General features: G+C 41.8%; 1 protein-coding gene across 4 annotated transcripts in view; it reads left to right on the forward strand.

Moving 5' to 3' along the window:
* Positions 1-27,130, forward strand: part of hivep2a (HIVEP zinc finger 2a) — a 121,290-nt gene that overhangs the window by 22,498 nt on the left and 71,662 nt on the right. For 2 of the 4 annotated variants that reach the window (XM_085248249.1, XM_085248250.1), the window contains one exon: positions 8,108-8,227. The gene's annotated coding sequence lies outside the window, so the exon portion shown is untranslated. Of the gene's footprint in view, positions 1-8,107; positions 8,228-9,564; positions 9,587-23,102; positions 23,384-27,130 lie in introns of those variants that run through there. The other 2 variants (XM_085248252.1, XM_085248251.1) reach the window with 2 other exon arrangements.

Below are 27,130 nucleotides of genomic sequence, written 5' to 3' on the forward strand. Positions count from 1 at the left end.
GGAAAGCAGTGTGTGTGTGTGTGTGTGTGTGTGTGTGTGTGTGTGTGTGTGTGTGTGTGTGTGTGTGTGTGTGTGAGGGAGAGAGAGAGAGAGAGAAAAATAGAGACAGGGAGAGTAATAGTGGTGTGTCTGAGTAAAGTGCGGTACAATAAAGAGTCTCAGTTTCGCTTCCGCATCGTTCCTCATGCAAATGACAGCTTTGTTGCGCTTGCAGCCTGCACATTTCCTGTACATGCTCTATATATATGTGTGTGTGTGTGTGTGTGTGTGTGTGTGTGTGTGCGTGCGTGCGTGTGCGTGCGTGCGTGTGTGAGTCAGAGAAAGAGAAACTATACCCATCAAATTTAGTTCATGCATATCTGCATATATTAATCTATCCATGTGGTTTTACACTATTTCACCTTCTTTCAGTCTTCACTTCATCTCCGTTGCCAGTTTGGACAGGCGGTTGCCAGCACTGCACAGGTTTTGCATTTTTCTTCATATTCATTCAGAGATACTGGTTTCAGGCTTTCGCCTTCTTGCCACTCATCCTTTGAATGGGATGATGCCTGCTGCTCCACTTTGTATGCGTTAAAGAATTGAAAAAAGTTCTGCTTTATTGCACCCGTGCTGCCACTAACCAATCAAATCGTGTTATGAATATGTGCTAATACATATGTACAGTCACTGGCCATGTTTATAATCTGAAAGCATCTTTAAACTTCCTGTAAACACAACACAAGTCATTTGTTCATTCACAAAGGTGACCTTCAGAGTGCAGTTTAAACCCTGTCAGGGACGATTCCTTTTCTTTTGCCATCGAGTCGAAGCATCACTCGTGGCCTGCAGAGTGACGTGGCGACTGCTCCGCTCAAGAGGTGTTCAGAAAAAATAACAGGATGTTTGTGGGAGGAAGAGCTGGAGTGATGAATGGAGAGAGGACAAGGTCAAGAGAGAGGGAGGAGGGATTGTAATTAGGCGTCCCCTGCTTTCTCCACCTCGAGTCGCCTCCTGTCACTTCCAACATCCTTTCGCTCCGTCTCTGCTTCCAGTTGATTTTTTGTAATCTTTCATTTTCCCTTTTAACTCCTTTCATCCCTTTGCCTTACCATCAATCTCTCTGCTTTCTTACCTTCAGCCAGTTTCTTTTTTCTCCTACTATCCATCCAGTTTCTCTTATCCTGATGGCTCCATCTTTCCCTTGCTCTGTCCTCAGTTTCCCCTTTCGCCCCTTCTCCTTCAGTTCCTCACTATGCTGCCCTTCTATCTTCTTAACATTTTCTCTACCTTTGCCTTTCTTTACCTCTCTGCCTGGTTTCTTTTTTCCTTTTTTGTTCCTTTATTCTAAATTGTTTATAATGATCTGTAATTTGTTACTCCTCCCTTCCATCTTCCTCTGCTCTTGCACCCCTTTCCTCCATCCCTCCGCTCTTCCTTTTTGCTTCTCTACCCCCTCCTTCATCTTTTCATCCCTCCATGATCTCCTCTGCCAGGGAGGAACAGGTGGCTCGCCTCTGCTGTGCCACTTGGTGGCTTCCTGCCTGAAACACAGAGAGCAATAGAGAGATTGTGGCCCATGTCAGTGCACTGCCTCTCCGGCTTATAACATGTGACGGACGGAAGGAGGAGGAGCGGGAGGAAATGGAAGAGGAGGAGGAGGGGTCCGTCTGAAGGCTGTGATTTCAGAGACTGAGGGAGAGAAAGCGAGCAGCAGGTGCTTCAGTGTGAAGCACTTGTAGAGGCGCACACATGCACTTAAAGATAAGAGCTACTGAGATACTTCTGTGCCCACACCAGCATGACATCATTTCCTGTCCTCACACTGTAACTCGGCACACTAAAGACCCTCTGGTGTTTGTCTCAAACTGGTAATTTAGCTGCTCTTTAACCCAGAAAGATTAGCTTAGAATAGGTCGTCTCTCTCACTTCCTCATTTGTTTTCCTTTTGAGTCCTTATTTCTTTTGCATCTCCATCTTTTGTCTTTAAGCTTCCTTTGTATAAAATAATATTTATCTCTGCACTTTTGTTCAGACATAATTATTATAAATAAACCTTAGAAATGAACATGAGCAAGTGCATGCTTTCAAAATAACATGCCCAATCTTCTCTCCTACCATCTCTTGTCTTTCCTTTGCACTATTTTTATTCCCCTGCTTTAATCTTAATCTTATGCCGTAGTTGCTAAAATTGACATATTCTTTAAAAGTGAAGGGATTGAGGTTGTTCCTGTAGCCACTAGGATTAGCTGCTGCTATAGTAGCTAGCCATCTCCATATGCATGGCATTAAGACCGATTAGCTCAACGCTAGCTCACTCACTCACTCTCAGAGTATTAAAGCTTAAAAGCTAGCACAGCTGGCTAGCACCTCTCGCACCTCTCGCATGTCAAGTGATGGGGGATTAGCACATGCTAACGATGGTTAGCTCTCTGGCAGGCTAAGAATTAGTGCTTCAAAGACGAAGTAAATCTGGCACGACCTGAAAATATGCTCCAGCTGAATGTTTTTGATGTCTTCAAAGCAGACATAAGTGTTTAACTATGGAGGTATGTATGTTTCTATGTATAATTACTGGTTAAGTCTTGGTAAAACAAGTGTCCCCTTTTCACATCTTAAAATGCCTATCAGCAAGGCACCACTTGAAGTAATAACAAAGAGAAAAAACAAACCAAGAAGAGGCTCAAATAAGTTCTTTCTTCACAATTTAATTCCAGTAAACAGATTAAATGTTCCTCTTCAGGTTCACAAAAAAACTACCCCCTTTTTTTATTTTTTATTTTATCTCTTAACACCCTTTCAAACCTTCATGGGATAAACTTCCATCATTGTGAAACTAAAATAAAGAACATTAGTCTCCAGGCATTTTAAAAACTCAAACTTTCTCTGGATGTTATATAAAGACTATCCAACAACAACAACACAAGTCACTCAAACAAGACTAAAGCTGAGCAGCAGTTTATAGCAACAGTTACTGTGGTTTCCTGCAGTGCCATAGAATATTATCAATATTCCTGGTACCAAGTTTAAATGTAGCATGGCTATTTATTTGCAAAGACTAAACAGGCTAGATATAATGTTAACAAAAATGCATTTGCATGCACATTCACACTAATAGTAGCAGAGCTACCACACATGGCCTGCTTACAGGGGATTTATGATTCAGCAGGAACGTTACGTCGTAGCTAAGTCATAACCACAAACCTCTCTGAAATCATACACTGAAACCTGGCGTCTGCTTCCCTAGAAATGTAACACATTGAACCTACTATTGATATTGGCCTGTTTAATACTGTTCATTTCTTTTGTGCATTTCTGACTACCTTCTTTATCTACCCCCATGAAAACAACATCTGACGACCTCCCCTCTACCCTTAATGACGAACTAGGTATATATCAATAAAGATGTAGTTTGACAACCTTCAAAACCATTTCTGGCTTTTTTGAGAGTAGCTGCATAGGGAGAGACCACCCTCATTAAAATCAGACCCAAAGCTAATCATTTTGTTCTATAAACAGGCCTGAAATATGACAGAAACTGCTGAGTTAAGAAAACAGCTTAATCCTGGTGGATTTATTTATCATTTCCACGTACAAATGAAAGCTATATGTGGATATCTATATGTCTTTACATGTGTAAAATGATAATCCGTATTGGCAACACTATCCCCACTAAAGATGAAATATTCCAGCAATCAGTGTTTGACATAATGTGAGGTCTTGACTGATTAGTAATTCATGAGTTACTGTTGAGTTTAAAACAATACTGTGGAGGCAAAAGTGTGAATTGGTCTTTATTCAGATTATATTCACATGCATAGAGTGCATGAAGAATAGCCACACATGTTAATAGATTCTAGATCATGTTTTAATAGATATATACATTTTGAGATTAGTATTAGTATTTATAACATAATGTCACAGTTAACACTGCCATGTGGAGATTTTCTCAAGTCTAGCTAACACTTCCTGTGTGTTGCTATGTTTTAGACAATCAGTAGATTATTGAGATAATACAAGATGGAATTTAGTGACTTACACACATCTTACTAATCAGACTGCGTTGGGTCTGAGTGCAGTAATAAGTCAAAATATGAAATCCAATTCCAAAATACTGTGTAAGACAATAATCTCTAATAGTGTTTTGTAATATATTGCTGTTTTTTCCCCTTTAACTATCAATATTTGCTCTTATGTGTCACTCACCTCCATGTCAGCTGCTCTCCCAGCACTCTCCACCCTCACTCTCTCTTTACCCTGAACACACCACAGCATCAGCATTAGAGTAAAATGTTGTCAGTAAACAGGTGGAGTTTGTTGCCATGATGTTCAGGGATAACTGATTAACTCTTTCTCACATGTATGGCGATGACTTTCTCAGACGCATTTCTGACAACAGCTGTGTTTCATTTCAGAGCAAAGTGCGACATTTTTTTATCATGTCAAAGCAGACGCTGTGTTGTAACCGGGCATTTTTCTGAGCCCAGTGTTGCACTTGTGACCTGTCCAGCTGGGAGAAATCCACCCTGTCGGTCGCCTTAAGTTAGATAAGCGGTTATGGGAATGGATGGATAGATGGACATGGCACGACAGCTAAATTTAAATGTTCCCTCTTGTGTGCACGCTACTCATTACTGTTTGACGATAAATCCACATGGTCTGTGTCTAACTTTTCCTCACTAAGGTTTAAGTTCTAAAAGAAGTCGGAATATTTTGCATATGTTTATGCAAAATTGTCACATCCTATTACCGCCAATGCTGTACAGAGCCCTCCACTTTACCACAAACTCCCAGACTGTGTTTTTGTCTGCCTGCTTTTATAAACTATACTGCAAATTTCCCTTTTCCGACTAAAGTTTTGTGCACATTTTTACAGAAAATGTAACTAAAACGTGTCAGACTTCTCGAAAAAACAGAACTACTTCTTTTCTCTCTCCCTTCACATTTCAGCTTCTCCCCTCTTGTTGTCCAGCTCCTTTTCTCCTTTCATCACTCTGAGTGGTTCGCTCACTGTTTTTTCCACAACCCGTCCATCCCTCCATCCAGGCGTCTCCCTTCTTTCAACCACTCAGTCCTTTTGCCTTCTGTTTCATCCATCACTCACTCTGATCCCAGTCTATCCCCCCTCCTCCTCTGCCACCTCCTCCTCCGCCTCTTCAAAGCTCTGTCTATCTGTCTCTGGATGCAGTCCTCTCCTCCCTTTCATCACCCTTTCCTCTCCTCCCTCTCCTCTCCTCCCCACTCTCTTCTCATCTCCTCTCCTCTGTTCTTGTCCTGTCTCAACTCGTTGGTCTCCTGTTTGTCTCCCCTGTGATGTGCTCCTCTCTCTTTTCTTCCTCCTTTCCTCCTCCTCTATTTTTTCTCCTTTTCTCCCCCATCTCCTGTTTTCCCCCTTCTCTCTTTTCAACTTCTTGCTTCCAGCTCCTTTCCCTTTAATCTGCTCTCTTTCCCCTCGCTTCTCCTCTTGTTTTCCCTCATTCTCTGACTAACTTTTCCTCCCTTGTCCTTTCTTTTCCTCTTTCCCCTCAGCTCCTCTTTCATCCTAATGCACCAACAGAAACCCAAAAATCCAGAACAGATCCTCCTTTTTCTTTTCGGCTGTCAGTGGTAAGGTCTCTCTCCAGGCTCTCTTTTCAGTTTCAGGCTTTTAAGTGACGAGGCACGAGGCGAAATTAAAAGACGCTCAGATATCTCCACTGTTAGTTTTGAACGTATCTGTGTCTAATGTGTTTTCCACACTCAGACGCACAAACGGTGTCAGTGACAGGATTTGTCTGACAGCTGGGTGATATTAGACCTCTCTCTGAACTTAAACTACATAGGATGATCAGAAGCAGCTGTCAGGCATCTTGTGTGTGCATGCGTGCGATTTCGCGTTGGACTACCTTAGTGTCATCAGTAAAATTTGTCCTTCATCTCTCTAATTCCCACTGGATATTAAACACAGAGACATTCAACTGAGGGCCAGAAATATCTATGCAAATATGTTCAGATAAGTCCTGTTTTTCAAAAAAAATGTAAATATAGTGACGTTCCTACAGAAAGTGTGATTGTTGGCATGAACGTAAAGCACATTATGGGGAAGTATTAGAGTTAGGGGATATTTTCAGGTGTTTCACATTCGTGAATATAGGCGTATAAGCTAAGCTGTGTCAATTTTTAATTCAGTGAAGACGGAGAGGTGATTTATCTGCATTTAGGACCATTAAGTCAGTTTGATATCTTAATACTTCTCCTGGTTAGCTTAGTTAAAAATGTAAGTAAGAACAAGAAAATGCGACACACTTAAAATCAAAAATGAAAGAATGCAGTAAATGTGAATAAACCTCACCAAAGAGTGAACATTTAAGTCATGGATACCAGCACATCCTGCTGATCCTGTAACTCTAGAGCCTTAAACAGTATGCTGGACAAACAACAGTGAGGTAGTCTGTTGAGGAAAAACCACACAAAGCCATGAATAATTAACTAAGACTAATAATATAATCTGAAATCCTAGAATAGTGAATCTAATTTAAATGGAGGCCCACATTCACAATACACAGTACATTTTTGTGTGGCTGGTGCTCACTTAGAACATGTTAATTAGCAGCACAAGACAAGGAACCGATGTCATGTATTAATGTGGGAAGGTGCCATAATGTAAATTCACATACTGGACTACTATACTCACCTGGTTGAACCCCCTTTTGCCGTCAGATCCACCTTAATGCTTTATGACTTAATAATAAGGATTTGGTCCAAAGTGATATCATCACAGATTTCCCGTTCGTTCTCATCCCAAAGTTGCTCTATTGGATTGAGATCTAGTTACTGCGGAGGCTGTTTGAGTCTAGCGAGCTCATTCTCATGTTCAAAAACCAGTTTGAGATGATTTGCAGAGCGTTCTCACTCCCGAGGCGTAACATGTCGACGTTTTGTCACGTCCCGCGGCGTTCCTGAGGAACGCGAAAGGAGACCTTCGGCGTTCTTATGGTACGCGGCGGGTTATGGCTGGAATCCAGTGCAATGACGCTCCCGCGGTAGTAGACGTTCCAGCCCTGTATTCCAGCCCTAAACCTAACCTTATCCCTAGCCCTGACCATAACCTTATTCCTGACCTTAACCAGGACTTTAATGATGTTAAATAGCGTGTTTCTAAGCGATTTGAAGAAAAAGAGCGAACATGTGTAGGTTCAGTCCAGACGGTTCTCATATTTCCTCTTTTTCCGAGGTCGTCATTTAGGAACGTGGTGGGTAGCCGAAAACGTAATATGGTGACGATTTGTCACCTAGCGTAAAATGTTACGCTTTGGGAGTGAGAACGGGTTGTGATTTGAGCTTTGTGGCATCAGAAGACGGGTACGATGTGGCTATAAATGGACAGATATGGTCGGGAACAATACTCAGGCTGTGGCATTTAAAGGACGCCCAACTATATTCAAACCAAATATTCTCCACATCATTACACCACCACCACTCTGATTTGTTGATACAATACAGGATGGATCGATGCTTTCATGTTGTTTACTCCAAATTCTGACCCTACCATCCGAATATTGTGGCAGAAATTGATTTGCCTTCCTGTCAGCACGAAGCAGCTCACTGATTATTTTCACTCTTTCGGGCCGTTCTCTGTGAACACTAGAGAAGGTTGTGCAGGGAAATTGAGTAGTTCAGCAGTTTGTGAAATACAGACCAGCAGGTTTGCCACCAACAGCCATTCCACTTCCAAAGTCACTTAAATCACCGTTTCTTCCTCATTCCGATGCTCAGTTTGGACTTCTGCAGTTCAACTTGACCGTGTCTACATGCCCAAAGGTATTGAGCTGCTGCCATTTTATTGGCAGGTTAGACATTTACGTTAACAAATGGGGGAGTCTATGTACCTAACATAGTTGCCTGTGAGTGTGTCTTTATTTGGCTGCTTTATTTGTGGAGGATTTAGGGAAATAACTGAAAAAAAACATGCACATTACATAAAATCAGCACATCATAAATACATGCATACACCCTGACATGCATTTGCACATGAACATGTACATATAAAGGCACGTACAGGGACGAAGTTGCTGCTCATGAACCCAGTCACTGTTTCTGGCCTCCTCACCAAACCAAACACTGTAATTTATCTCCATCTCTCTCTCAGGCTGACCTCAGGCTGTTAAAGGTTTCCAGTTGAGCTTGTGGCGGGCAGAAATGTCAGAGCTGTGGATTCCAGCGGCGGGCAGAGAGGCTGCTACAGTATGTGGCGGGAGACTGCGATGCTGTAAGTGTTTCTGTCTGTGTGTGTGTGGTGATGCTTTTCTTAGGCGGTGTGAGTATGCGATGAAAGGAAGGCTGCTCGATGATCTGAGCTGAAGAATTCTAGAGAAACTGAAGGTTTCCCACCTGCCCTGTTGACTTTGGGCATATCAACACATATCAACAAGTTATTTTTGGTCTAATGACTCCACGGTTCCTGTTCTTGCCCGATAGTCAAAAACAACCAAGTGTTTACGTGTAGTTTGTCCACTTTGAGTGAGTCTCAAGGTTTGTCCTGACCTGCACTTGAGGGAAAGTGGAAACGTACAAAATAACCCCCTCTGATGACATGTGGTCACAACGAAAGAATAGACTTTGTTTGGAGAGAGTTTTGTTTAGAGAAGCAGGTTGGGTCTAGAGCAGTAGGTTGGGGAATTACTGGAAAGCAGTCAGGTGCACGTATACAAAACAATATTGAAAGATTGTTGGAAAACAGTTATTTTGTTCTGTATCTTTAAATCTTCAACTTTATGTAGAATTTGTCTTTTCTCGCCTCTTATCTCCACTGCGATCATTTTTCGTCTCTACATCTTCCCTCTGCTCCTTTCTTCCTGTTTCTCAGATGCTGCTCAGGGCCAGAAGAGTTATATTTAGCTCTGCTCTCCTCCTCCTCCTCCTCCTTTCTGCCCTCCGTTTCTGTGTTTTGCCCCTGCAAAGATGGCTTCATTAGCCATAGACCTCAGCGTGAAAACACACACACACAGACACACACACATGCTGGGGTAGAGAAGGGGATAGAGTCTGTTACATAAGAGGCTCTCTTATATAATTTGATGCATATTTGATGCTGAATGGTGCAATGGCAATGCAGAAAGCTGTGAGCGTGTGTCTTTGTGTGTCTGTGTATGTGTGAGTGGGTGTGTACATAAGGTAAGCCAGATTTGTGCAATGTGGCCTGCCCTTGCCCTCCCTGAGTTGTTACGTCACAGGGAAAGCTAAAGGTGAACGGGCAGTCACAACTAAAAGAGTGTGTGTGTCAGTCTGTGTGTGTGTGAATCTCCAAAGTATATTACAGCTCAGTATGAAAGGACTGTTTTGATACTGAGCTGCTTATATGTTTTTTTTTTTTTATCAGTGTCATCTTACCAGAGTAGAGTTTGAAAGCTGGTCCTGTGACTCCTGTACTTCTCTCTCTTCTCCATTTCCTCCTCTGCCATTGATCTAAGTAGACTAAGAGGATCAATGAAGGTTAATGGGTTTCTACCTGGGTTCACCTCATCGATGCACTTCATCAGGAATGCCCCTGCTGGCTGCACACTCAGGATACAGAAAATAACGGAGGGAAGGACTGCAGACATTTCATTAGATGTCGCTGTCAAACAAGGTCAGCTTTTTTTGCTGACTTGTACTGCTTCAGGTGCTTTACTACCAAAGATTTGTCTTGAACGGTTGCTCAAGATTATTGTTCAGATTATCCTCATGAAAGGGAAACTTGAGAACTAAAACTTGACTGACTCATGAGGGACAGATCAAGAAAGGAACTGCCATAATTTAATCTAGAAGGGTCTGAGATATCTGGCCTTTTATTTTGTCCTGAAATGTCCTACATTTCCCATAATGCAGTTCAGAACTGAGGTTTACTGTCTGTGACAATTAAATGGAATCTGATGTTAAAACTGCCCCTTTCACCACATTTTTATTTGTTTCCTCAAAAGCATGAACTCACTTGCCTCATGCTGCCTTCAAGTCTTGTGGGAATTTTAATGCTTTGGAGCAGAGTTCACACGAGCAAGTTAAAAAAAGGCTACAAAATAAACAGAATGCAAAAGAAAGAAAGTCACTAATAATTGTTGATTCGGTGGATGGGTGTAAGTTCACTTTCAGGGCTTTTGATTTCCCTTTTTTGCCTGTAATATTCATGTAGAGCTCTGCTTTTTTTCTGTGACTGCAGCATTGTAATAACTGTCAGGTTGACAAATGCATGAAAGTATGACTGCTTTTCCTCTACATTGCATCAGCGTAAAACCAATGTTGTAGGTTTATTTTTCTTGGAAGTAGTGAACGCGTGTGGTTGACATGTACAGAGTTAAGAAATGGCATTAAACAGGAAATGTGGTGCAGACTGATTTATTAAGAAATAGCAATGTTTTCCCATTAAGATCCCAGCACTGCTGCTAACATACCACAGATCAGGCCACTTAGCTATTTCATTTGACTCTATTTTCAGTTCTGTAAAGATCAGCAGCAGCAGCCAGTCAAGCTTTACACTCTAAGGTCAAAAGCCTGCCCCGCTAGAGCTCCCAGTTGAGCAAAGCTGTGGTTATACTGGCAGCTGCCAGGTGGGAATGTGTGGCATTCCCTCTTATAGGAAAAACAACAAAATAAAAACATTCCACGCCACCTTAATTAAGCTTTCCTGACATGCTTTAAGTTTTCTGGGTTGCCAGAATCTGTACTTTGGTGGTAAACAACTTGTCTTAAATTTGTATTTGTCGGGAAGTAGCCGGTGACTCGTCAGCTGGCTATGCTGCACATTTATTTGTTTCTTTCCATTCTTTCACTTCTGGGAGGAAGTAAGTCATAGTGAGTCTGGCAAACAGAAGCAGCTAAAATGGAAAAACAAACTCGTTCATAGCATCTAATCTCTACACAAAGAAAATCTATCAAATTCTGAGACAACCAGGTGCCACATAGCTCACTTGGTGTAGCGCAGGACCTGTAGGCTGAACCCTTTCCTGTATGTCAGCCTCCCACTCTCTCCCCCCACCTTCCTGTCTTCTCTATAATTGTTGCTATTTAAAAAAGGCAAAAGCCAAAAATAAATTCAGAAAAAACTGAGACAGAAATGTTGTGTTGGGAGAATCGACATACATGACGGAAAAGGTACAAAGGAAGTCACAAAGGCAGAAAAGAAAATTGCTGTGTTGTTGTGCGCACATTTGAAAGTGTAAAAGGTAGAAAAAAAGGAGTAATAGTAAAGTGAAAATGACGCGAGACGTATTGTTTTAGCTACGAATTTAACAACAATATGAAAGTTAACCTTTGATGCCCTTGTTCTCGCAGGTTTTGGCAATCGGGGATACTGAAGTACATGAGAAACTATTTACTTTTTTATTGTCATTTTCAAGGGACTGGGATTACTCATCAATAATTCAATTGCATTAATTTGAGTTTAATTATTATTTTTTTTAATATATAGCACCAAAAAGCAACAACAGTCACCTGTGGGTGCTCTATATTGTACGGTAAGGACCCACTTTTGAGGAGTGAGATTCAAAGGATGTTCAGTTTTTGTTTGATAAAGTTTCATGGTGACTAGCTTGTTCTTTAAATGATTAATACTAAGCAAAAGTCCTACACATTGCCACTCTTCCAGTGGAACACACTAATACCAACTGCCCGTGTAAATGTGTGTTGGTGTGCATCCTGGCATTCAGATATCATCCGGCAGCCAGCTAGTCGTGCTACCTGACCTAATTTCCTGCCAGTAACAGGAAGTCTGCCCTTCTGCTGACATTGGTGTAACACAGGAATCCTTCCCCTCTGTGCAGTCGCTGCCAGATAATGAGGTTGCATAACAATTAAACTCTTCACAGTGTTGTTAATATCGATTAGCACGCTCCGTCTGACGTACAACAGACACACACAGGGGCGCTCAGTTGCCAGTCCATCAGCTGGCAGATCAATCAGAGCCTAATGAGATAAACGAGCTTACTAATTAGTTAACGAACCACTGGCTGACTGAGTGACACAAGCACACACAGAGTCAGCCTGGCAGCTTCTCCTCTTGTCAGCACAGGGGAAGAGAAGGTAAGAGTCTCTTAACAAACTACTTCTCAGTAGATTTGAATCTGTAGAAGTGTAAAAAATTTAAATACCCTCAAAGCTGAAAGTGCCATAACTTTCATGTTTTAGAAGATATCAAACTTAACTTATAATACACACATAAGACTTTTCAATACTTGTTTTTAATGGAAGTTTTTTTTAGTCCACTGTTACGTGTCTTTATCACAGTGACCACAACACAATTCTTTATACTGCAGACACATTAAAAACATAATATTAATTATGTTAATTGTTCAATCATAGTAAAAAGAAAGTACACCCTCTTTAAAATCAAACGTTTTACATATCAGGACATAATAAAGATAATTTGGTCCTTAGCAGATCTGTTAAATATAACCTTAAATGAATTAAAGCACATATACTGTTTCATTATTTAACAACGATTGATCCAAAATGCAGCCAAATTGGGTCATTTAAGTCTGAAAAGCACTTCCTATGCCAGTAACTGAGCTGGAAATATACCTTATTCAAGCTTAATGCTTTCATGGTAGCATTACCTTTGGTTGTTTTTGATTACTATGCTTTTTTTTTTTTGGTTTTGTGATGCAGGAAGTCAGGAAGGTGGTGTGGCTCTAAATAAACAAGCTGAACATGTCACTTCTTTAGCTTGGACTGTTGCTGATAAGTGTGTCCCACCTCACAGGATCTTATTACAAAATGTTCCCCCCACATTTCCATGACAACTCACAGGTACACAATGAAACTCATGGGTAAACACACACAGATGAAACCCATCTGGAAAAGGACAAGAGCTGTTTTATAATTGCTATAAAAGGCATCGGGGGATTGGCACGATGCAGAAAAAGACTTTACTCAAATTGGACTGAAATTAACTAAGAATTGGGGAACTCATTTTAAAATTCATCTTGTCTTGGAAAGACTCCTTATTTAAAACCTTGATTACATTCCTCTTAAGACCCCACATCCGAGGGCACATGCGGTCTGATTTTTTTTTGTCTTTACATGTGAAAGTGACCTGCGTATTGAAGCCTGTCAGTTATTCTGACTCAGTCAGCCGTGATGGACAGCTCTGCCCTCCTGGTCCTGTCATGCTGCTATTTATCACAGACTTTTTATGTGACTGTGCATGTGTGTGCTTTGGCATGGTTTACTTGTGTAACACTAAACTGGATACCCCTGATGTCTCAAAGAGGCTTCTGTGAAACAAGCACATATCTGGAGCGTCCACGGGGACAGCCCGAATAATTTTAGCATCGTGGGGCAAGCCTGGGCCGGATGATGCAGAGAGACAAATAGCTGAACAGACAGAAATACAAACAGACAGACAGATGGCTGTCACTAAGGTTCAGCCAAAATTGTGCAGAATATTCTGGGTGCATTTTAAAAAGAGGTTTCAGATGTTAGCCTCCTTTGACTGGTTGAAAGCCAGGTTGTCTGTGTGTTAGGGGATTCATACCAGTAGCATTTAGGCTAACTCGGGGTCATTTGTGAGAAACCATATTTGCAATTCAGGAAGCTATTCTGCAAGTGGGCAAACTCTGGCTCATTGAACTAAAGTTCCCAGACGTTAAGATGTAAAATCTTAAATCATATTGTAGATTTTTTTTTGTGTAATTACAATTCACATTATCAAAATATGTCAAAAATACACAAAGGTTACTAGCAGGAACTGGCCCGGGGGAAACTTAAACCCAGGCCATCGCAGTAGCCTTTCAGCATATCAGTGATCCCTTCATATACTATGCTATACTGCACACTATACTGGCACCTTCACACATAATTCTGGGCAGACTTTATCCAATCCTGGATTATTACAGTTACCAGATTTATGGTCCAGATTTACATGTCATTATTATTACAATTTGGGGACCTTTCAGTGAGTTGGAGCAATGGCTATTTTTTTGTAGCCAGAGCAAGATTTTCTGTTCAATCTGAAGATAAATCTCTATCACATGATGGCTGCTGGTTTCCAAATTGCATTTCTGTGAATGCTGTCCCTCCTTTGCTCACCACTGGGACCAGTTTTCCTTATTAAAATCGTATTGCTTACCTCTCTATTCTACATAGTAATGCAGATAACTGAGCGATTACTCTCACAATAATGAATACAATTAGACATTTTTTCAAGAACCTGAATTGTTACCTAAAGAATAACTGTATAAACCAGGTACAGCTCCCACGAGACTCTTAAAACATAGCAGTGGTGAGGGCTTGTTGGAAATTATGTTAAATGCCAGCAGAACTGTTAAGAATTTCAGCTATCACATTTATTGTTAGATGGGAACAGGAAACCATGTTCTTTCTAAGAAGACAGGTATTTTTTTAGAGCTACAGAAACTAATGGACGAGCTAAAGAAAGGTCTGGTCTTTTATCTGAAAATCAAGTAGTTTTACCAAATTTACTATTCTCCAACAACCGGTTGTTGACTGCATTGTAAGGACAAATTTGCTTGCGTAGTGATGAAGTCTTCCTTTTCATCTTTATATCTGTCATACTGTTTCCATCAAGGCACTGCGTCACAGGTGTGACCTCTGAAATGCGGGTATGTGGGGTGATTTGAGTTTTGTGTTGATTTTCTGTAATTAAAGTTAGGGATAACCTTTGTGTTTTGAGGTTTGGCTTTAATGAACAGAAGTTTGGGGTAAACACTGTGTTTTTTTGGAATCGGGCTGGATCTGCTGTGTTTTTCACCAAGGGAGGTTTATGGTAACCTTTAAGAGCTGACGTCAGTCGCTTTTGTCCGCTGTACCTGTGCAGCCGGCCACTGCTGTGTGTGTGTGTGTTTGAGACGCAGGCAACAGTCTCTTTAATGAGGGTGAACTCGAAGGGTTGTGCTTAGTCTTCATTTGCCCTGCTGGGAAGGTTGCTGGCAATGGGTACTTGTGTGTGTGCGTGTGTGTGTGTGTGTTATGCTTGGGAAGCCCCCTATACACACTGCAAGACTTCTAATAATGAATACCACCTTTTCGAGTAAGTCGAACCCCGTGTGTGTGTGTGTGTGTGTGTGTGTGTGTGTGTGTGTGTGTGTGTGTGTGTGTGAGTGTGCGCACATTGTGTCACCCCCACGGGGCGACAGGTGCCACAGGCAACATGAAACTCTGCAGACCGACATGGTGAGAGAGAGAAAGAGAGACAGTGTGAAGTGATGGAAGAAATGGGACTAAAGAGATGAGAGAAGTACTGAAGGGAGATGGAAAGGTTAGACAAAGGGAGTCAGAGCCAAAAGTATGCGGACACACACAAATGTTAATCCTATATCAAGTTAAATCACAATGGGAATTAACCTAAAGTGCTTTCCAGTCAAGAAAATAGACTGTATATGACAGATGGACATAGGAACTGTGACGTCACCTTTTAATCCTGGCTGCAGGAATTTTGATGTTATGGCAGGGCAGGAGAAAAAACATCCAACCAACCAAATCAAGTAGTCTAAAATACCTCTGTATGCCGTGGCATTGAGGTTTACTAAACTAAGAGACTTGATCCAAGCTTGAAAGGGGTGTCCACGTACTTTTGGCAGTGTATTAGAGAAGGGATTGACAAATTGACCGAGAGAGATGAATGGAAAGATAGTGAGAGGAAGGGATGGAAAGACAGGGAAGCAGAGATAGACAAATAGACATAGAGATAGTTTTCACTGCTGGAATCAGGGACAGCTGGCGTGTGTGTGTGTGTGTGTGTGTGTGTGTGTTGGCATGGCTGAGTTGCATAACACTCTACTGGGTCCCCCATGGCTTAGAGGCTAAAGTGGTGCCTCTCTCGCTCCCTCTTCCTCTGTGTTGAGCTAAGAGAGGTTTTATCTGTGTGGCATTTTTATAAAAGAAAATATTATTAACAAAATCAAAGTGAAAAACAATATTGATAATTTCTCAAATATGGAAAATCTTTGTGGAAAGAACATGTCAAATGCAACATTTAAGAATCCAAATTAAAGGTAGAAAGTATGGAGAAGACGCTCGCTCATGCGGGTCTTCCAAGTGTCGGGAAGGGAAGCACCCTGTTGTTGTGACCATGCCATATTTCCCATGGTGCTTTGCTGTGGGGAAGCTCTGCTGTGGAAAGAACAGCCCTGCATTTTCTCTGCTCTACTTCCTAAGATGCTGGCTGCTCTTTGTTGTCTATACACGTATGTATGTGTGTGTGTGTACTCCGCATGTGGGCACTTGCAGGCAGTCTTAATTGTTTGCATGCCGGTATTTGTGTGTGTGGGTGTCTGTGCACATTAATGTGTGTTAAATGCTGCTTCAGGATATCTTTCGTTTTGGTCGATGTTTAAAGCTGTGGAAAGTGGAGGAGGTGAGGGCGTGCGTACAGTAGACAGCTGATGGTGTGGTAAATGATCCAAGTGAGTAATTTGCGCTGCGTACACATATTATGAGCTGTTTGCACTGCAGCCCTGACCTTTTTAGACATTACCCAAAAGACACCTTTAATTCTTCCAAAAGCCAGAAGGCACAAACACACACAATGTCCAGTACAAAATTACAGAAACGATGCAGCAGTAATCTCTGTAACTGTTAAGATCCAAATCTACCAACCCTGGGTTCTCTCCTTGCTTCCACAATCCAAAGCCAAGTGTGTTACATTGGTCATAAGTGTGAATGTGAGTGATTGGTTGTTCATCTCTATGAACCTATTTGTCTCTCTAGCCCTGTGACAAATAGGTGGCCTGTCCAGGGTTTATCCCACCTCTCAGTTCACCCAGTAAATTGAATTGGATAAGCAGAGGATGATGGATGGATGGAGTAATCCACGTACGAGCCACAAAGTTGGAAAAAAACATCAGAAGCTACAATGCTAGCTACAAGTCACTTAATGCATCATTGGTCTGCTCACATTCCATTTGTAGTGCGTCATGCCCGTCATTCATCGACAAGCTGCTTCACTGAAAAAGACGTGTAGCCATTGATTCTTCATTGGAAGTGTGAAAACGACATGAAACAGCAGTAATCTATACGAGCGAGAGAGCGCCCTGAGCGCAACTTTATTGGAATATTGGAATTCATAAATGTGAGCTAGCAAATACATTATATTTGTAGTGAAACTGGTAAAGTAGTCTGCATAATAGTAGTTGTAGTAGTACGGCCCTGTTTTCGGGCCTGCTCACCTTGTCGTGTTCAAACATGGAACGATGGGCAGAGAAAGCAGCAGCGTGCCCCCCACACATTCCAGAGGAGGCATCAGGGACAACGGGCATGACAGGGACTTAGTCAGACACGGAGGAAATGAAAAGCAGTAAGAGGAGGTGGGTTGAAAAGTGGCTTGCAGGGGCACAACAACTGAAGGCAGTACTCTGTGTGAGCCAATCAGATACATAGAAGGGCATGAGCTAAGCTAGCAGCGCATGAGGGCTGACACTGAGATGAACTAATCTGGCAGGATTGTGGCTTAGCTTGACCTCGTGGCCTGTCTGCACTCATGCTTTGCTCTTTTTCATTGTGGTGTCTTTGACAGTTACCATACAGCTTCCGGTTTTCCTGCACCTGAAAAACCAACACGAATTTGCGAAAAGACAAACAAAGACACAAATATGTGATTGAAATGTAAAATATATGTGTTAATAGCGTATGGATTCAACATATGTTTGTAAATGTGGTCTAAGATAGCATTATAAATCAAAGAAAGTAATAACTTGTTTGGAAATGGTGACTATTGTGGACAGACGAATAGCAACATACACGAATAATTCCACTTCAGAGCTGAGCTCTCTTTGGCTAAATCCACCCACAACTGGCTGTGGGATATCACTTGTTTGAACAACTGTTGCTGGGTTGACAACTCCCAGTTTTAGAGTTTTTGGCTGGATCCACATCATGCCTCGTCACTCATGGGAAGAAAAGGAAGTAAAGCCCTGGGATCCTGTTGGCAACAGTCAGCCTGAAACAGGCTTAAGACCGACGGATGGAGCCGAGAGGAAGAAACCCATGATAGAGAATAATTCCAAGGGAGCAAGTGAGAGATTGGAACAGAAGACATTTCAAGGGTTTATCTTGATTAACTGACCAAAGAAAACACACAGAGGAAGACACAAAGCAAAAGACAAATGCTACAATAAAACAGACAAATTAAATACTTTTTGGGAAACTGAATGCAAACCAAGACTGAGACAGAGCCTTGCTGGCAATGAGCCTGAGACGCTCCCGGCCATATTTAATCATCAAATATTAATGCAGTAAAGATGGAATACAGGAAATTAATATTCCCCATTAACAAAGAAGAAGAGTGAGCAGCGGCTTGTAATGGCCACGAAAGACAAACGGCCTCCGTCCAGAGGTTTACGTTCTGTTCTTACTTTCCCTGATTATGGGATCCAAATCAGGTCACGGTCTACATCCTATATGATAATCTGAACACTCATCTGTTCCACCTCACATTTATCATGCTCACTTCCCCTTCACTCTTTATTTTATGCTGTTTAAATGAATCATTTATTACTTCCTCAAAGTGTTTTTTCCCTTGCTGCTAAGTGCACATTGTAGCCGTGTTTCCATAACAAACTTCCCAAGATCCACCTGCCGGTCAAACGTGGACTGGACGGTCTTAAATTTAAGTTTGCGTACGTACTGGTCTTACTGGTATCTAACTGTCTTACTGACCCAGTTTTCTCTTCCTTAGTTCACTCAGTTCAAATGATAATGACGCTGATTTCAGTGACAGTTCAAGATGATGGACGGCTTAGGCAGTAAAGTCAAACGTATCCAATGGGTAGAAAATGGTCCACTTCAGCTGCCGGCTACTGAAAGTTAGAAAAAGGAACGGGCGTACTGTATTGTCACCGGGCAAGTTTTTGTTGTTTCATGTGTTTCATTTTAACCGGACTGTCTAGTTTTCAGTATCAGCCGTTTTTAACGTGTTTCCATACCTCTGAATCACCATTCACATCTTTGATGAGAGAAAAAGGTGTGGCTGTGTCGCTTTGATGACTGCTTCTACCTACTGAGTAAACAGAATATAAATCAGTGCTTTTTGGGTGACGTCAAGAATGAGTAACTGGTTCCCATGCCAGAGCATGGAGTACAAGCATTCTGAAGCAGAGTCACAGAGATATATGTTGGTGTCTTGATGCAGGAAAACTAAGTGCCCAGAGGTAGTCCTGTCATAAATCCTGAGTTTCTTTCATGACTCATGTGGGAGATTTGTGTTTTACACTTTTTTTACTTGCTAATTTGTTATCTTTTAATGCCATTTTGACACAAAGACGTGGGAGAATTGAACTACTGACTTTCCAGTACTCTACCTCTTAAGCCACAGCCACCTCACTAATATAGAGGCATAAATCAACTAGCTCTCCAGAAGACAGATTTCAGCTGGTGATGGTAATCCCTATTAGATCCATCCATCCATTCATTTTCTTAACATCTTAACTAAGACTTGTAGGAGATCTATGTCAGCTCAGCCTAGCTGTCACTAGTCGAAAGGCGGAGTACATTCTGGACTGGTCACCAGTCCCTAACAGGGCTAACACAGGGAGACAGACCACCAAACACTCTAGCATCCACACCTACAGCCAACTTGGAATCACCTAACAAACATGTCTTTGGACTGGGAGGAAACCAAAGCACCCAGAGGAAACCCACACAGGTACAGGAGCGCAGGGAAAGCATCCAAACTCCACAAAGAAAGACCCAGCTGAGCAGAAAGTTTGAATTGGTGAGTTTCTTGCTGTGAGGCAGAAGGGCAAACTGTTGCACCACAGTGCTGCCCACCTGACCACCCTACCTCTAGGAAAACACAGTAAGGACCAGACCTAGCTGGTTAGCAGAATAAAATAAGACTGAGGGGATTGTCCGGTAGTAAATGATCCGAGTTACTGTCTGGAAAAAATAAAAACAAATGGCCACATATGCTTGGGTGGCTTGTGTTTTGCATCCTTTAATGACAGTAACCCTGCATACTGAAAATGAAACATTGTGCATGTGATTTTAATGATAATACTTTAATGTTGGCACATGAAAATGAAAAATGTGCCCAAATATGATGTTATCACTAATTTGACTGTTGAATCTAATTTAAAACGATTCACCTCTCCACTTTAATACTTTTTGTTTTAACTTGTTACGGGGCTGCTCCAAATATACTTCAGGACAAACACGGACAACTTAGACAGCACTTCTGCGGTGTGGCTCTTGAGGGATTATATACTGGAATAATGCATGAATGTTCCAAACTCCCACAGTGCGAACATGATGTGGCATGACAATGCTGGAAAATGAGGGGTGTCAAAGCCTGCTGGGAACTGTAGTTGTTGAATGCAAAAGGTGTTTTTTGATGAATGACATGTTCAAGTGATGCGCTTTGAGCTGTGTATCCACCCCGCTCTGACAGTTGATGCTTCTTTTTTGTTTTCCTACTCTTCCCCTGCCTTTCTGCTCCTTTTCTCTTGCTCTATCTTCTTGGCGAGTGATCCTAACAAGGCGGATTATACATTTTCAGACTGAGAGCAATCCAGATATGATCAAGTATTTATGTAAGCTGCACTCTCACTGCTCAAATACATACAGAGCTCTCTCGACTCAACAGCTGTTTCATAACCAGCAGTCGCTACTCACTGTGTGTGTGTCTCTGTGTGTTACTGTATGCATGTGTGTGCACGTTAACAAGTCTGTGTGGTGTGATAGCTGATAGTCAACAATAAAGCACTGAATTATAAATGTGCAGTTAATGCTTAGGAGAGAACAGACATCTATCTGGCCTCGTTAGAGGAAGTGTGTGTGTATGTGTGCGTGGCCATATTTTTGCGCTTTCTGTTCCTTAAATATAAAAAAAAAACACTAATTGTTTGCCGCTTAATTGAAATGTAACTGCTAATCCAGCAGACTATGTAACTGTATTAATTAAAAGAAAAACACTCAGCGACTTGTGCTGAGTTAAACCGAACAAGGACTATTTATAGAGAGCAGGCCAGGCTGCACATGTGCATAATTCATAAATCTTTATGTGTGCATATATGTGTGTGTAGCAATACATAATACATAGTGTATACATCAGTGTTAAACCAGGCGCAGGCTGCAAAGTGCTGGGATTTACAAATATACTGCACTGCGTGAGGCACATACACACATACAGCGAGCGGAGGCTAGCCCATTGTGCTTGAATAATACCAAATGCATTGAAGTTTAGTATTCCCAGTGCACACCAGCATGGATTGTGGTTCCAGTGAGACACACATATAGAGTACAGTCAGATGTTTTCTGTCTATTTACCCGTTTGTGCATGTAGATTCTTCAGTTCCTGTGTGCTTGTATCCAGTATTTGCATATGTGTTTGTGTGGGGTTTTTCAAAATCTCTTTTCACTTGTAATGTGTTCTTTTGCTTTTATGTGGATTATTATGCTTCCCGTCTTTATATTCTCACACCTCCACTTGTGCTAATTTCTAGCTCCCTATTTTTGTTCTTGGACTCCTCTGGAGTACCTTTTATACTGTGTTTTTTATGCAGGCCCTCTGTTAATTCTTTGTCTGAATCTTTGCCGTTTTAGCTCCTGTCTCTTTAAAGCCTCTCTCTCCTTAAAAGTCACATTTTTTTTCTGATTGGTTGCCCCTCACGTCTCTTCCACAAACCAAACTCAATGCTTGTGGGCTTCCTTCTCTTGCCTTTGTGGAGGTTTCAAAAACAGCCTTTATACACACTAAAAAGTGTAATAATGTATTTTCCATTGAAAGGAAGCATCCATGGCTGCTTTCTGAGTTAGACTGACTGGTTTGCGGTGTTCTGAGCTGCAACACGGGCAGCACTGGAGATGATCATATAAGGAAATTCCCTCTAGCTGACATCAACCATGCTGAAATAAAAAAAAAAACATTGTAAGCTGACTGTTTAAAGCAAAGTAGTTTATTTTCTGACTAAAACAAGCCTCTTTTTTCTTATCCCTTAAAGCTGTCTTTCTTCTGATTGGCTGCCTCTCATAAACAGATGGTTTGAACAGCACAGATCTCAGTGCTTGAAATTTGTAATATCACCTCTTTGTGGATTTATTCAGAGCCAAAAGTAGGAAAACAGAGTTTGAAACTGTGCATTAATGCTTTACAGGGATCACTTGTACATAGCCCACATTATTTGAAACTTTGTTTAATGTGAACATCTAAAGTTGTAACTGTATGTGTGTAACAGAAAATAAGGAAATGCTCAGTAAGGAAGCTGTAAAAGTTTGTGTGTGTCTTATTGTGTGTTATATCATGATACAGTGTGTGAGTAAATGTCTAAACATCTTGGTTTTGGTGAAAAAGAAAATGCATGCTTCAAGGGAATACTCAGTGGCTGTTGGTTGGATTAAAAAACCACAGAGGTGCACATCACTTTGGATTCTGTCAGTCTGTCTAAGTCAGGTGTGATCGATGATGCTACAGAGTGCACGAGTTACTTTTGTAAAGCAGTTATAATGACGGCAGTGGTAGTTTTTTCTTTCTTCTGATCAGTTTCACATTTTTGCGTTTATACATTGTGCTTACAGCGCAGTCTGCGCTGAGATTTTGCGAAGTCTGGCTTTTTGGAAATTAAAATGTGGCAATGATGAGAAAGTGGTCATTTGTGCCTTATTTTGCATCCTCAAAATAAGTCTTCTATATGTAGGGACAGGAAGTTGGATGAGCTGTTTGGTGTCAGATTTGATGCATCTGGTCTTCTGCGTGCACTACAGCCAGTTGCACTTTTTGTAGTTCCTTTGCTCAGAAACGTTATTCTACTGCTATAAAATTGATTTTCCGCACTAATGCTGTCATTGTTAAAAGTGCATATGCTGGCCACCCCTTTCAAGTCTAAATATAAGCGTGCATTTAAGTTGCCTTCATATACTGTGTATTACATATTACAACACACTCTTCATGTCCTTGCAAAAGTGCCATATGCGTTGGCCTGGCGCCTCCTCCCCCCCTGCTGGGGCCCTCCATCTATTTCTGGCTCTGCGTCATGCCTGGGCTTTACTCCTGTGGCAAGAGGAGTGTTTCTCTAGGGCTCCCACTCTGCTGTACACACACACATATACACACACACACAGAAAACGAGCGAGCGAGCGAGAGAGAGAGAGAGAGAGAGAGAGAGAGAGAGAGAGACTCACATACACATACACCTCCCGACTGAGACACGCTCACATGCCTGCCTGGTGAACGAGTGAGCGCACTCAGATGTAAACACACACAGTGGCAGACGGACAGAGCAGCGGATGGAGGCATGGATGAATGGGTGGCTGCTGACAAACTGGACTTCATATTGGGGGTTTGAACTTGTGTGTGCATGTGAGAGAAAGTGTGTGTATGCGTGAGAGAGAGAAGGAGACGGTCGGCCGGTTGGTCGGTGTGTCTGTTTCCGTGGCGATGGAAGGAGGGAGAGCGAAAACAGAGGAATGCTTTCGGTGATAGAAAAGGGGAGCCGGCAAGGTTGGTTCAAAGTCTGTCTGTCCATATCCAGGCTTCTTCTTCCTTTCCCTGCTCTCGTCTGCTTTGCCTTGCTTTCTTTTTCAGTCAAGTGGGTGCTTTCCTGTGAGTGTGTGTGTGTTTGTGTGAGATTGTGTTTGTGTGTAGCAACCAAGCAGGGGGGATGTCCTCGTCCGCGGCTGTGAATGACAGTGTGTTGTAATATGTGTGCAAGAAGGGTGACTATGACATAAAGTAGTTCATCATAAATATCTATCTATCTATCTGCCCCCCCCCTCTCTCTCTCTCGTCCTCTCCCTCCCAGGATGCTGTTAATGGACACACACACATATAAACTAGACAGCTGACTGTCTCACACAGCGGTGTCAGTTCCCTCCATTAACCGAGGGGTGCCACCACAACACACACGTACACACACCTAGTGTGCTTGTCCTCTTGAGCCTTGAGCACAGTGATTTACAAGAAAACAGGCTGAACTCTGTGTGTGTGTGTGTGTGTGTGTGTGTGTGTGTGTGTGTGTGTGTGCGTGCGCGCGCCTGTGTGTGTTTGTATTTATGTTTCATGTCTCCCTCGCTGCCGCTGGGACGTCCCTTGCATAACAAGTTACTCTAGTACACACAGCACAAACACACACTTGTATACACACACTGCCATTTGTCTGTCAGAGCAAAGAGGTGCGATTACAGTGACCTTGCTCTCCCCTGTTGGAGCTTTTTTTCTCCTTCTGGTTCTTTTCTATTAATGCCATTCTTTTTCTTTTATTTTCCTCTTTCTTCCACTAATACTTCTTGACAGTGTTCACTGTCTCATTACTTATTATTTTGCTTCTTCCCTTTTGCTACTACAAGTGGCATCACAGTATAACCTTAGAATGAGTTTTATTTTCATACATGTTATTTGACCTTCTTCTTCTCTGGTTCACATCGTCGCCCTGTCTTTCTTCTCATCATCTGATTTTTGTACTTTGGAAAATATATTAAAGTATGCCTAGTCCAATTTAGCATGCCTCTTTTCCATATTTGTGTATAGGTGTGTTAAAAGGGTGGCTGCCCAAGTTAAAGTTTTGAAAAATGAGGTCAGTACGTGCACAAGTAATCCCTGGGAGGCAAAAGCTCAGTATTCAAACTGCTCTCAATGCTCAGTTTCAAATAGTTTTTTTCTGTTCTTCGCTGTGTATGACATCATAGAGAGAGGGAGGGGGGGGGGGGTCCCTAATATGGTCATTTCTATGTTCTATTTATGAGGGACAGCCCGTCAGAAGAAGACTTAGGCTTAAAGGAAGAGATGCTAAAACACCTTTGTTTAAGACAGTGGAACCGAGGACTTGCAGATACATACGGATTATTTTGAAGTGTGAGTCACGTAAAGTATAGAGACAAGAAAATAAGCATAACAGCTCCCATTTATGCTTTAAAAAATAGGTTTCTATTACACCATTTACATCCTACACAGTCTGAATTTAGTGACAGACAAAGACAGTTAAAAGGATGCAGTTGTGTGTCTAACTTTTTTGTTTTTTTTTTCTAGAAAGACAGCCCGGTAAATACTGTAGCTGAAAAGACAAATAAAGTGACAGACAGACATAAACATGAGACGGGCTGTCAGACAGACAGAGATTGGGAACTAAGAAAGGAGACTGGCAGACAGATAGGAAGTCACTCGAAAACAGAGGCAGTCAGACGAGCTGGCAGTCAGACGGACAAGTAAACACATTGAAAAAGACAGACGGACAGACAGACAGGTAAACAAATGTACACGAGGACACACAGACAGAACGCCTGGCAGAAGAGGTTGAAAAAGAACTGTCTTGCTAACTCAGCCAAAAACAGCCAGACACTCAGACGTGCAGGCAAATTCTGAGACAGCCGTTTAGCACAAGCGATAAGGCTCCTATACAAATATGTATTTGACAGACAGTCGGACTGACTGATGGACAGAGTGACAGACAGAGCAGGCAGGCAGACCAAGAGATGATCAGTCCCTCCGGTCCTAAAGCGTAGGAAGTCTTGCCGCTCTGCCGCCAAGTGTGTTAAACCATTTTTCCATTCACAAATTCTCAGACAGTGAAGTGTGCTGCTTCTGCCCTGGTATGTGCACGTGTGTGTTTGCAGTTCACGTGTGCGTGTGTTTACGTGCATGAGCGGTGTGATGCTCCGGAGGCGGGTGAGTGGGTGAAGGCCACATTCAATTGCTTTTCTTCAGCACTGATAACACTGTTCATTTAAATGCATTTTGTTGCGAGTTGTGACTCTGAAGAGGAGAATTTTCTAAGACCTTGCTTCCCAGAAATGTGCCGTTATACAACTCAGTTTATTCACTTTAACCACATTGTTCCCCACATGAAGAGCTCACTGGGGTTATAAACTTTTAGTCATCGTATTACTGATGATGAATGCCTGTTAGTGAGGAAAGTCATATTTGTTTAAACTCATTTCCCACTAAAAACACAAATTCATATTGGAGCTGACATTTGCCCAGAGAATAGTGCAGTGTTTAAAAATTCTGAATGTTTTTGCTCTCCTTCCAGGTAGGCCTCTACTCATTTGCGTACGGTATGAAAATCATCCCGCAGAAACAGCTCGTCCACAGAGCGAATATCGAGCCTCACACACTGTGTGCTTTTATTTTTGGCCGTGTTGTGTGGCTGTTGCTTGGTAAAGTCTGTCTGGGACCGGAACTGCTTCTCTGAAAAAGATTCTGAAAAAGATTCTCTTCTCTACAGGAAATTAGGCTTTGACTAGTTTGAATGCACATACAGTGCCGGTGATGGAATCGGTAGCATGCAAAGTTAGGAAACAGCAGTTTGCAACACAGATGTCCTTAGTAACTTATGAAATGGTAATTAAAGAAATGGCAAATAGCTGAAAAAAATGTAAAATAAATCAAATTTCCAGGGTCAAGAAACAACATTCATACTCAACAACTAAAATATATTTTTATTTTATTACAGTTTGAGTTCACTCTTCCTACTGTTGACCATTACAGCTGTTGATTGTGGCACAAAGCTGAAGAGTAACTGCTAGTGAGCAACTCTGAAACACTTTTGATTAAATATTGGGGTAGCAGATCTTTACGTATAGGCAAGTGTGTGTGTGTAAAGGGGGGGGGGGGGGGGGGGTAAAGCTGCAATCTTCCAATGACCAGCGGGGGCGACTCATACTGATGTCTATGAGATGATTACAGTACTACTCACTGGATCTGTGACCGCAGTAAATACTTTCCTGATGAATACCTAATTTCGAGTCTTTTTTCATACAGCACTTTTTTTTGGGTAACTAATACTTCTAGTTGCAGTAATACAGAAGGTCAGGCAGTTGATGTGGATGATATAAGGCAGTGGTGTTAAACATAGGCAGTCCAGCCTACTGGACGGCTTTGGAAAATGCGACAAAGTTAATAGATTTCAAATTTCAATTTTATTTATACTATATTTTCATAAGATTTACAGCCTTTCCTATTGATAGAGCACTCCCAGGCCCTGCACACTGAAAAAAAGGGATTGCCCATTTCTTGGAGTTATGTAAGCATCTTGTGTGTATTTAACACAATTGCCTCATGCTTTAAAGTTAAGTGTAACTATATAGTGTAGAAACTACATGATATGCAGAGAGGGTATATTAAACTGTTCATGTCATGTTCAGTGAAGTAAGTCAATAATATAGCAATGTTAAATCCTGCGACACTGCTTGTGATTTTGGCTCGCGCACTTTGGATCATGGTTTGAGGAAGGCATCCATCTCGTTCAAGTTG

Source organism: Mchenga conophoros, linkage group LG15 (assembly GCF_057382185.1).
Source record: "Mchenga conophoros isolate Kocher_MC1m ecotype Shallow Benthic linkage group LG15, M_conophoros_male_GT1.1, whole genome shotgun sequence".
Classification (NCBI taxonomy): Eukaryota; Metazoa; Chordata; class Actinopteri; order Cichliformes; family Cichlidae; genus Mchenga; species Mchenga conophoros.